Source organism: Garra rufa, chromosome 16 (assembly GCF_049309525.1).
Source record: "Garra rufa chromosome 16, GarRuf1.0, whole genome shotgun sequence".
NCBI lineage: Eukaryota > Metazoa > Chordata > Actinopteri > Cypriniformes > Cyprinidae > Garra > Garra rufa.
The window spans coordinates 2,799,690-2,808,128 of NC_133376.1; positions in this window are offsets into that span (position 1 = coordinate 2,799,690).

Genomic DNA, 8,439 nt, shown 5'->3' on the forward strand with positions numbered 1-8,439 from the left:
AGTGTCTCACTCGAGGACACAATGGTTATGACTGTAAATCTAGCAACCTTACCAGCCCTGAGCCTTAAACATTACACCACCCACATAGACTGGGGTAATGTATTGAAGTAAACTCCTGAATCACCTGAAATTTGAAGAAATATAGGCAGAGAACTATGCCTGGTGAATTTCTAAATATGAGTTTATTCCTGCACTAGAATGCAAACAGATGGCACTTGAAAGCATGCAGCTTCCAAGTAGAGAGAGCTCTCACATTCAGACCATATTGTATTATTCAAAGGCCACACACTGCCCTAAGCCTTAGATAGCAGATCATTCTGACCTGAAGTTCCCAAGGAAACCCCTGAAGGAGCGATATTAGATCTGAGAACCATATGGCCAGAATGGTGAAACTCTGATTTACACTCTTGTAAAAACCTCAAGAAGCAGTCTTATTGTTAGGAAGGCATCTCCAAGAGTGTCCAAACTTAGAGGTGCTCAAAGAAAACAGAATAGAGCTACCTCTTCCCTGAGATTCAAATGACCTGGGATGAGCATACATGGTCTTTTTGCCAAAAAACACTCCCTGGAGGTTATTCTTAGACCTAAACTTTTAGGTTGTTGAGAAATGTCTCAATGCTGAATCAGCCAGTCATATAATTAATCGAAGACACATATGCCCTAGAGTCACAACAGAGCCAAAGCAATGTCTGCAGTTTGTGAAAGTACAAAGTGTCAAGGCCAAGCCAAAAGAAGAACCAGGAATTGGCAAGCTTGCCCCAAAACAAAACTGAGGAACTTTTTGTTTCACAGTGAAGTTCACAAACTTTGAGAAAGAGGAATGTCCTCTAACGCCTGTTTCACACATACTCCGTCTGCAGTGCGTATGCGTTGCGTATTTTTTTCCGCACCCATGTTAACGGATCAGAGCGTTCACACTGCATGCGGTTGCTGTCCGTCAGTGCGTTCCAGATGCGGTGCGTTTGCAGCAGTGCAGCGATCGTTTAGGCACAGAGTCTATTTTTGCTGTGCTGCATTGCGTTGCATGCGCTGAATTAAAGTGACAGTGCATTGTTCGCTGTAAAAATGAACATGAATTGACACAGAAATGTACCGTAAATTCATATAATTGCAGTCTACTGTGTTTCACAGTCAACACGTGGCTTTTTGGCTAGGTTTAGAATAGTGCAGTTTTAAATAAACAAGGCAACGTAATACATGCACTTGTCCAGGTAGAAAAGTTCTTTAAAATATGGTTTTTAATAAAGATTTAATGCGAAAGAAAGGCACAGAGAGCCGACTGTTTCTCTCTGTGGTAAGTTTTAATTTAAAATAAATATTTGTTAAAATAAAATATTTGTGAAAGCCCAATTTCAATATGAAAAGGAAGATATAGCCTACCTATGCTGTGTTTAAATGTGTTGCAACTTGCTTGAGCAACTTAATATACAAATCTAGATGTCAAGTGCATTGAATAATAGCCTACATTGTTTATAATACATTGATTTTAAACGTGAATATGTCTAGTATTGTTGTATTAGTGTACTGTGATAAAAAAAAAGAGTATCCCAATGCTGAAAAAGCACGTTTGGATTTGAAATTAAAATAACAGATAAATGGTGTGTTTGTGGTAAACACCCGCTGATCAGGAACGGACTGCAAGCGCGTCCTGTGTGAAAGCAAAACGAGTCCGTGCTGCTTCTGCACCGCATACGTAACGCACACGGACTGCATACGCACTGCATACGGAGTATGTGTGAAACAGGCGTAAGGCCTCTCTCCAACAGAAAATGTGCATCCTGCCATGAAATCTGTCTCCCAAAAGCTGAGTATTGTGGGGACCACTCTGACAAGTGAGATGGACAACACTGAAATTGGATAGCAAACCCTTTTTTATGGTTTGAAGAAACCAATGTGTTGCTGCTAAACAAACTAAGAAAGGCATCAGAAAGGCATATACAGGTGTATCTCAATAAATTAGAATGTTGTGGAAAAGTTCATTTATTTCAATAATTCAACTCAAAATGTGACACTTGTGTATTAAATAAATTCAATGCACACAGACCGAAGTAGTTTAAGTCTTTAAGTCTGGTTCTTTTAATTGTGATGATTTGGCTCACATTTAAAAAAAAAAACACCAATCCACTATCTTAACAAATTAGAATACTTCATAAGACCAATAATAATAGTAATAAAAAAAAAATTAAAAAAAAAAATTAGTGAATTGTCGGCCTTCTGGAAAGTATGTTCATTTACTGTATATGTACTCAATACTTGGTAGGGGCTTCTTGTTCTTTTGCTTTAATTACTGCCTCAATTCGGAGTGGCATGGAGGTGATCAGCCTGTGGCAGTGCTGAGGTGGTATGGAAGCCCAGGTTTCTTTGACAGTGGCCTTCAGCTCATCTGCAGTTTTTGGTCTCTTGTTTTTCATTTTCCTCTTGACAATACCCCATGGATTCTATATGGGGTTCAGGTCTGGTGAGTTTGCTGGCCAGTCAAGCACACCAACACCATGGTCATTTAACCAACTTTTGGTGATTTTGGCAGTGTGGGCAGGTGCCAAATCCTGTTGGAAAATAAAATCAGCATCTTTAAAAAGCTGGTCAGCAGAAGGAAGCATAAGGTGCTCTAAAATTTCATAGTAAACGGGATGCAGTGACTTTGGTTTTCAAAAACCACAGCAGACCAACACCAGCAGATCACATTGCACCCCAAATCATCACAGACTGTGGAAACTTAACACTGGACTTAAAGCAACTTGGGCTATGAGCTTCTCCACCCTTCCTCCGGACTCCAGGACCTTCCAAAATGAAACACAAAACTTGCTCTCATCTGAAAAGAGGACTTTGGTCCACTGGGCAACAGTGCATTTCTTCTTCTCCTTAGCCCAGGTATGACGCCTCTGATGTTGTCTGTGGTTAAGGACTGGCTTAACAAGTTGAATACGACAACTGTAGCCAAATTCCTTCACATGTCTGTGTGTGGTGGCTCTTGATGCCTTGACCCCAGCCTCAGTCCATTCCTTGTGAAGTTAATCCAAATTCTTGAATGGATTTTGCTTGACAAGCCTCTCAAGGCTGCAGTTTAGAGTTGTGACGTTCGCGAACGAACCGATTCTTTTGAACGGCTCATAAACATGAACGATGGGAGCCGAGTTGCGGCTGGGGGGGAGCCGTTCTTTCTGTCGTTCTTTTTTCCTATGCGTGTTTCACACAGATGCACACAAATTATTCCCGGATGGTCTACTACTTAACTTAAGAATTCGAAGTGCGGATCAATGCACACTCTAACGGCTAATATTGCCCACAACACATTGCGCGGTGAACGAGGATCCGATTAGAACTACAAACACGCATAAAAATTGTTTAAAAAAAACTACAAACATGGCGGATACGCGCTACCAACGGACAGGTAGAGAAAGGGGTTTTTGAGATAACTAATCAATGTGTAACCTAATAAAAAATATTTAAATAATGTTATCCATGGTATATTTCATGTGCAGCAACATTATGGACTTTTATAATGATAGGTTTGGTCATTAACTTTTAAATGCATCATGCAAAACACGAGCAAAGTTCTCGGCATAAAAGACTAGTATAAGAATGTGCCTCTTCATTTCTCTCTAATACGGTAGGAAATCAAATTAAACGAAATGTAGATGATATTAACTGACAGGGCAGTTTAAACAGTGACAGGATTTAGGTAACTAAGCAACAGACGAAGTAGTATGTCCCAAAGCTTGCCTACTATTCTGCTACATACTCAAAAGTATGTACTTTTTCTTCACAAAAAGAGTACATACTTTAAGGGCATAGTATAAGTATGCGAATTGGGACGCAGCAACACACTTTGTACTAAAGGTAAATCCAAAATAGTGATGCCACTATCTAAGCAGAGGGATGTTGTGCAACCCTATGGAATATCGTCCACACATGACAAATGAGGTAATAATCAATATTTCAGAATAATTCAAACTCAGATATTGGTGTGTGATACAAATCTCACCTCATAGTTCCTCCCAATGATTATTTCCAGGATAAACTGAGATGCCCCCAAACTGGCTTCTTAAAACTGACTAAATATTTAAAAAGAGCCAAAACGGCTCTTTGAAAGGAACGGATCGCCAAGATCCGGATCCCCTCAAAGAGCCATAAATCCCATCACTACTGCAGTTCTCTCAGATAGTTGTGCATCTTTTTCTTCCACTCAACTTTCTGTTAACATGCTTGAATACAGCACTCTGTGAACAGCCAGCTTCTTTTGCAATGAATGTTTGTGGCTTAGCCTCCTTGTGAAGGGTGTCAATGATTGTCTTCTGGACAACTGTCAGATCAGCCATCTTCCCCATGATTGTGTAGCCTCGTGCATCAAACTGAGAGAACATTTTGAAGGCTAAGGAAACCTTTGCAGGTGTTTTGAGTTGATTAGCTGATTGCCATGTCACCATATTCTAATTTGTTGAGATTTGAAGTGGGTTTTTGTTAAATGTGAGCCAAATCACAATTAAAAGAACCAAAGACTTAAACTACTTCAGTCTGTGTGCACTGAATTTATTTACTACACGGTTTCACAATTTGAATTGAATTACTGAAATAAATTAACTTTTCCACATCATTCTAATTTATTGAGATGCACCTGTACATTCAACAGTCTGACTGTTATGAAGCAGACGGGACAACAAGGTAAGTATAATACAGGTGATGTTTTATTTATACAAGCAGCAGTGCTGGAGGTGAATAGAGAGTTCGTGATGGTGAGTATGACTTGTACTGATGAATTCGGAGCCGGGTGAAGACGTGGAGTGAATGACAGGTCCTTTTCTTTGCAGGTGGCGAGACGGGAGGATTCCAAGAACGACTGACGGAGGAATACTGAGAGTTCGTGAATCCGCCCCCCTCCGCTGACGTGGAAGTCAGCTTACGGCCACACACCACTGACGACTGGAACCGGGAAGACACAGAAGACTGGAACTGGGAAGACTGGAACGAGACAGAGTTCAGGTAAGTACAATATGGTAATTATTTCAGATAGTGAGACTCGTAGAGAGACACTAGCAGTCCGCTTTCGCTAGAACGAGTAAACGAGCCCGGACCATGAGTGGTGTGTGGAGAGAGTTCATATAGTGAGGAGGATGATTGAGGACAGGTGCACGGGTGATTAGATCCAGGTGACGGTGATCTGTGAAGATGAGTTGAGTGAGGAACGACTGATACGTGACATATGGCCCCCCTCCCGGAACGGCGCATCCTCGCGCCGAAATGGATACACCAGCGGAGGGAGGGTGGGGGTTCAGGAGGCGGGTGTGGAGCAGGTGACGAAAGGGAGCTGGACATGTGATCTGGAACGTGAGACCAGGGTGGAGTGGAGGGAGGAAGGAGCCAGAGTGCAGTCAGGAGTAGGAGGAGCCGGATGGTGGTCCAGAGCCCAGCCAGGATGACACCCCAGGGCGGAGTCGAGGGAGGGAGGAGCCATGGTGGAGAACTGGTCCACGACACCCTGGGGACGAGCGACGGAGACGAAGCCTCTGGGGAAGATGAGCCAGGAGCAGCCGAGCAGACGGAGAGCCAGGGTGACACCGCAGGTCTGGAGGGCCAAGGTGACGCAGCAGGCTCAGGGGACCGAGGCAGAGCTGGGGCTCCGGAAGACCGCAGTGACACCGGAGCGACAGAGGACATAGGCGGAGCTGGAGGGAAGGAGGAGCCTGACGGAGCCGGAGGGACGGAATGACGAGGTGAAGCCGGAGGAGTGGAGTCCTGAGGCGACGGATGGTCAACGACTGACCAAGGCGGAGCCGGAGAGACGAGGGAGCCCGGTGGAGCTGGTGGGATGACGGGCCACGGTGGAGATGAGGGAGCCAGGAGCCAAGGCGGAGCCGAAGGGTCGGAGGACCGAGGTGGAGTCCAGGACTCGGAGGATGTAGGCAGGGACTGGGGAATGATCCGCCTTGGCGCAGCTGGAGCCTGGATGTCCCACGATGGCACCACACTCCTAGGTGGCGCTGCCTGAGGGTGAGCTGTGGGACAGACGGGCGGCAGCGGAGACAGGGCTGGAGGACTGGCTGGCTTGCGTGGAGGCGGGAGAGGGAGGCTGGGTGGGAACTTCGGAGATCTTGGAGCATTCGACGGAACCAGCGGAGATTCTGGACGGCGCTCTTGAGGAGCGGGCTCTGGACGGCTGGACGACCCCAGCGGAGATTCAGGAGGGCTGGGCGTCTCCAGCGGAGACACTGAAGGAACTAGCTCTGGGCGAGCGGTCACTGGAGGGCGCTCTGGCGGCGCAGTCACTGGAGGGCGCTCTGGCGGCGCAGTCACTGGAGGGCGCTCTGGCGGCGCAGACACTGGAGGGCGCTCTGGCGGCGCAGTCACTGGAGGGCGCTCTGGCGGCGCAGTCACTGGAGGGCGCTCTGGCGGCGCAGTCACTGGAGGGCGCTCTGGCGGCGCAGTCACTGGAGGGCGCACTGGCGGCGCAGTCACTGGAGGGCGCTCTGGCGGTGCAGTCACTGGAGGGCGCTCTGGCAGGCTGGATGAGACTGGCGGAGATTCAGGACAGCTGGGCGGAACCAGCGGGGATTCAGGACGGCTGGGCGGAACCAGCGGGGATTTAGGACGGCTGGGCGGAACCAGCGGGGATTCAGGTGGGTAGGACATTATTTCTCCAAACCAGTCAATTAAATCGGCTTCAAATATCTCCAGTAACTCCTCATAATATCCTCCACAGCGCAGTCTCAGCTCACCCTCAGGGTTAGGAGTGTGGGCGGGGCTTTCCTCCAAGCCCTCGATCTCCACGAGTATCCCCACGGTGACGCTAGCCGGCTCACACACCTGGTCAGTCGCGACGTCCTCTGTCGCTTTAAATGCGATGGATCCTGGCGCTGCGGCTGCGGCGGGCTCTGGCTGGCGCTCCGTGCTGAAGGTTGATAGCTGTTGACTGGGCTCTGGATCGTGGTTGTACATGCTGCTGACTGTTATTGGTCCGGGCTTCTGTTATGAAGCAGACGGGACAACAAGGTAAGTATAATACAGGTGATGTTTTATTTATACAAGCAGCAGTGCAGTGCAGTATGACTTGTACTGATGAATTCGGAGCCGGGTGAAGACGTGGAGTGAATGACAGGTCCTTTTCTTTGCAGGTGGCGAGACGGGAGGATTCCAAGAACGACTGACGGAGGAATACTGAGAGTTCGTGAATCCGCCCCCCTCCGCTGACGTGGAAGTCAGCTTACGGCCACACACCACTGACGACTGGAACCGGGAAGACACAGAAGACTGGAACTGGGAAGACTGGAACGAGACAGAGTTCAGGTAAGTACAATATGGTAAGTATTTCAGATAGTGAGACTCGTAGAGAGACACTAGCAGTCCGCTTTCGCTAGAACGAGTAAACGAGCCCAGACCATGAGTGGTGTGTGGAGAGAGTTCATATAGTGAGGAGGATGATTGAGGACAGGTGCGCGGGTGATTAGATCCAGGTGACGGTGATCTGTGAAGATGAGTTGAGTGAGGAACGACTGATACGTGACACTGACACAGTTCTTCACTTTAACTGAAAACACCCCGACTGAACATGTGGGGCCCAATATGCACCACTGGGTCTGTAGTAACCATAACACAATGGTCATGTAAAAGCAAGGTAAACTCCTGTGATCAGAGGCTGTCATTCTGTAAAGCACAAGTGAGATAATTATCATTCAAAATGCACCGTTTATTGGTGTTGTCCAAAATGTTAAACATGAGGAGCCTCAACGTTAGGGGCCTAACACACACCAAAAGGGCTCAACGTCTTGTAATCATGATGCAACAGTCATATAAAACAAGACATACTCCTGTGTTTCGGGAGAGCACAAGAGAGATCAGTGGCATGAGCAAGAGAAATGATTGCAGAACAAGAAAGACAAGGGATCACTGACTCTCAAGCTTGCAAGCAGTTCAACATTAAGCACAGCTTCTCCATGGCAAAAGTCCAAACAATCCCACAAATGCAAATAGAAGCATAAGCACAGGCTCTGAAAAAGAAAAAAGAAAAAACTGAGGATTTATGGCACGGGTGAATCCTTATGAGGTGGCTGGTTTCTATGAGAGCTTCAGACAATTGTCACACCTGCAGTGGGCTCCTATAGCTCTAACGTCAGCTATATATGGAGCGCCAAAAGGAAAAGCTTATTTACCTGTTAATGGTCTCCAGACTAGATTATTGTAATGCACTACTCGGTGGATGTCCTGCAGGTTCAATAAATAAGCTTTAGCTGGTTCAAAACTATAAATGTAATATATGTAACCAAGAACATGCTACCCACTTTGTAGAGTCACTCTAAAAAAATAGCCAAATGTAAGTTATTCCCACATATTTGCTTATATTTATCCTGAGGGTTCTAGAGACTTAGGCCCAGCTTGATGTTGCTGTCGCTGTCCTGTGTCTATAAATCACAACCTGTGCCAAGCAAACGGCGAGAGACATTCAAT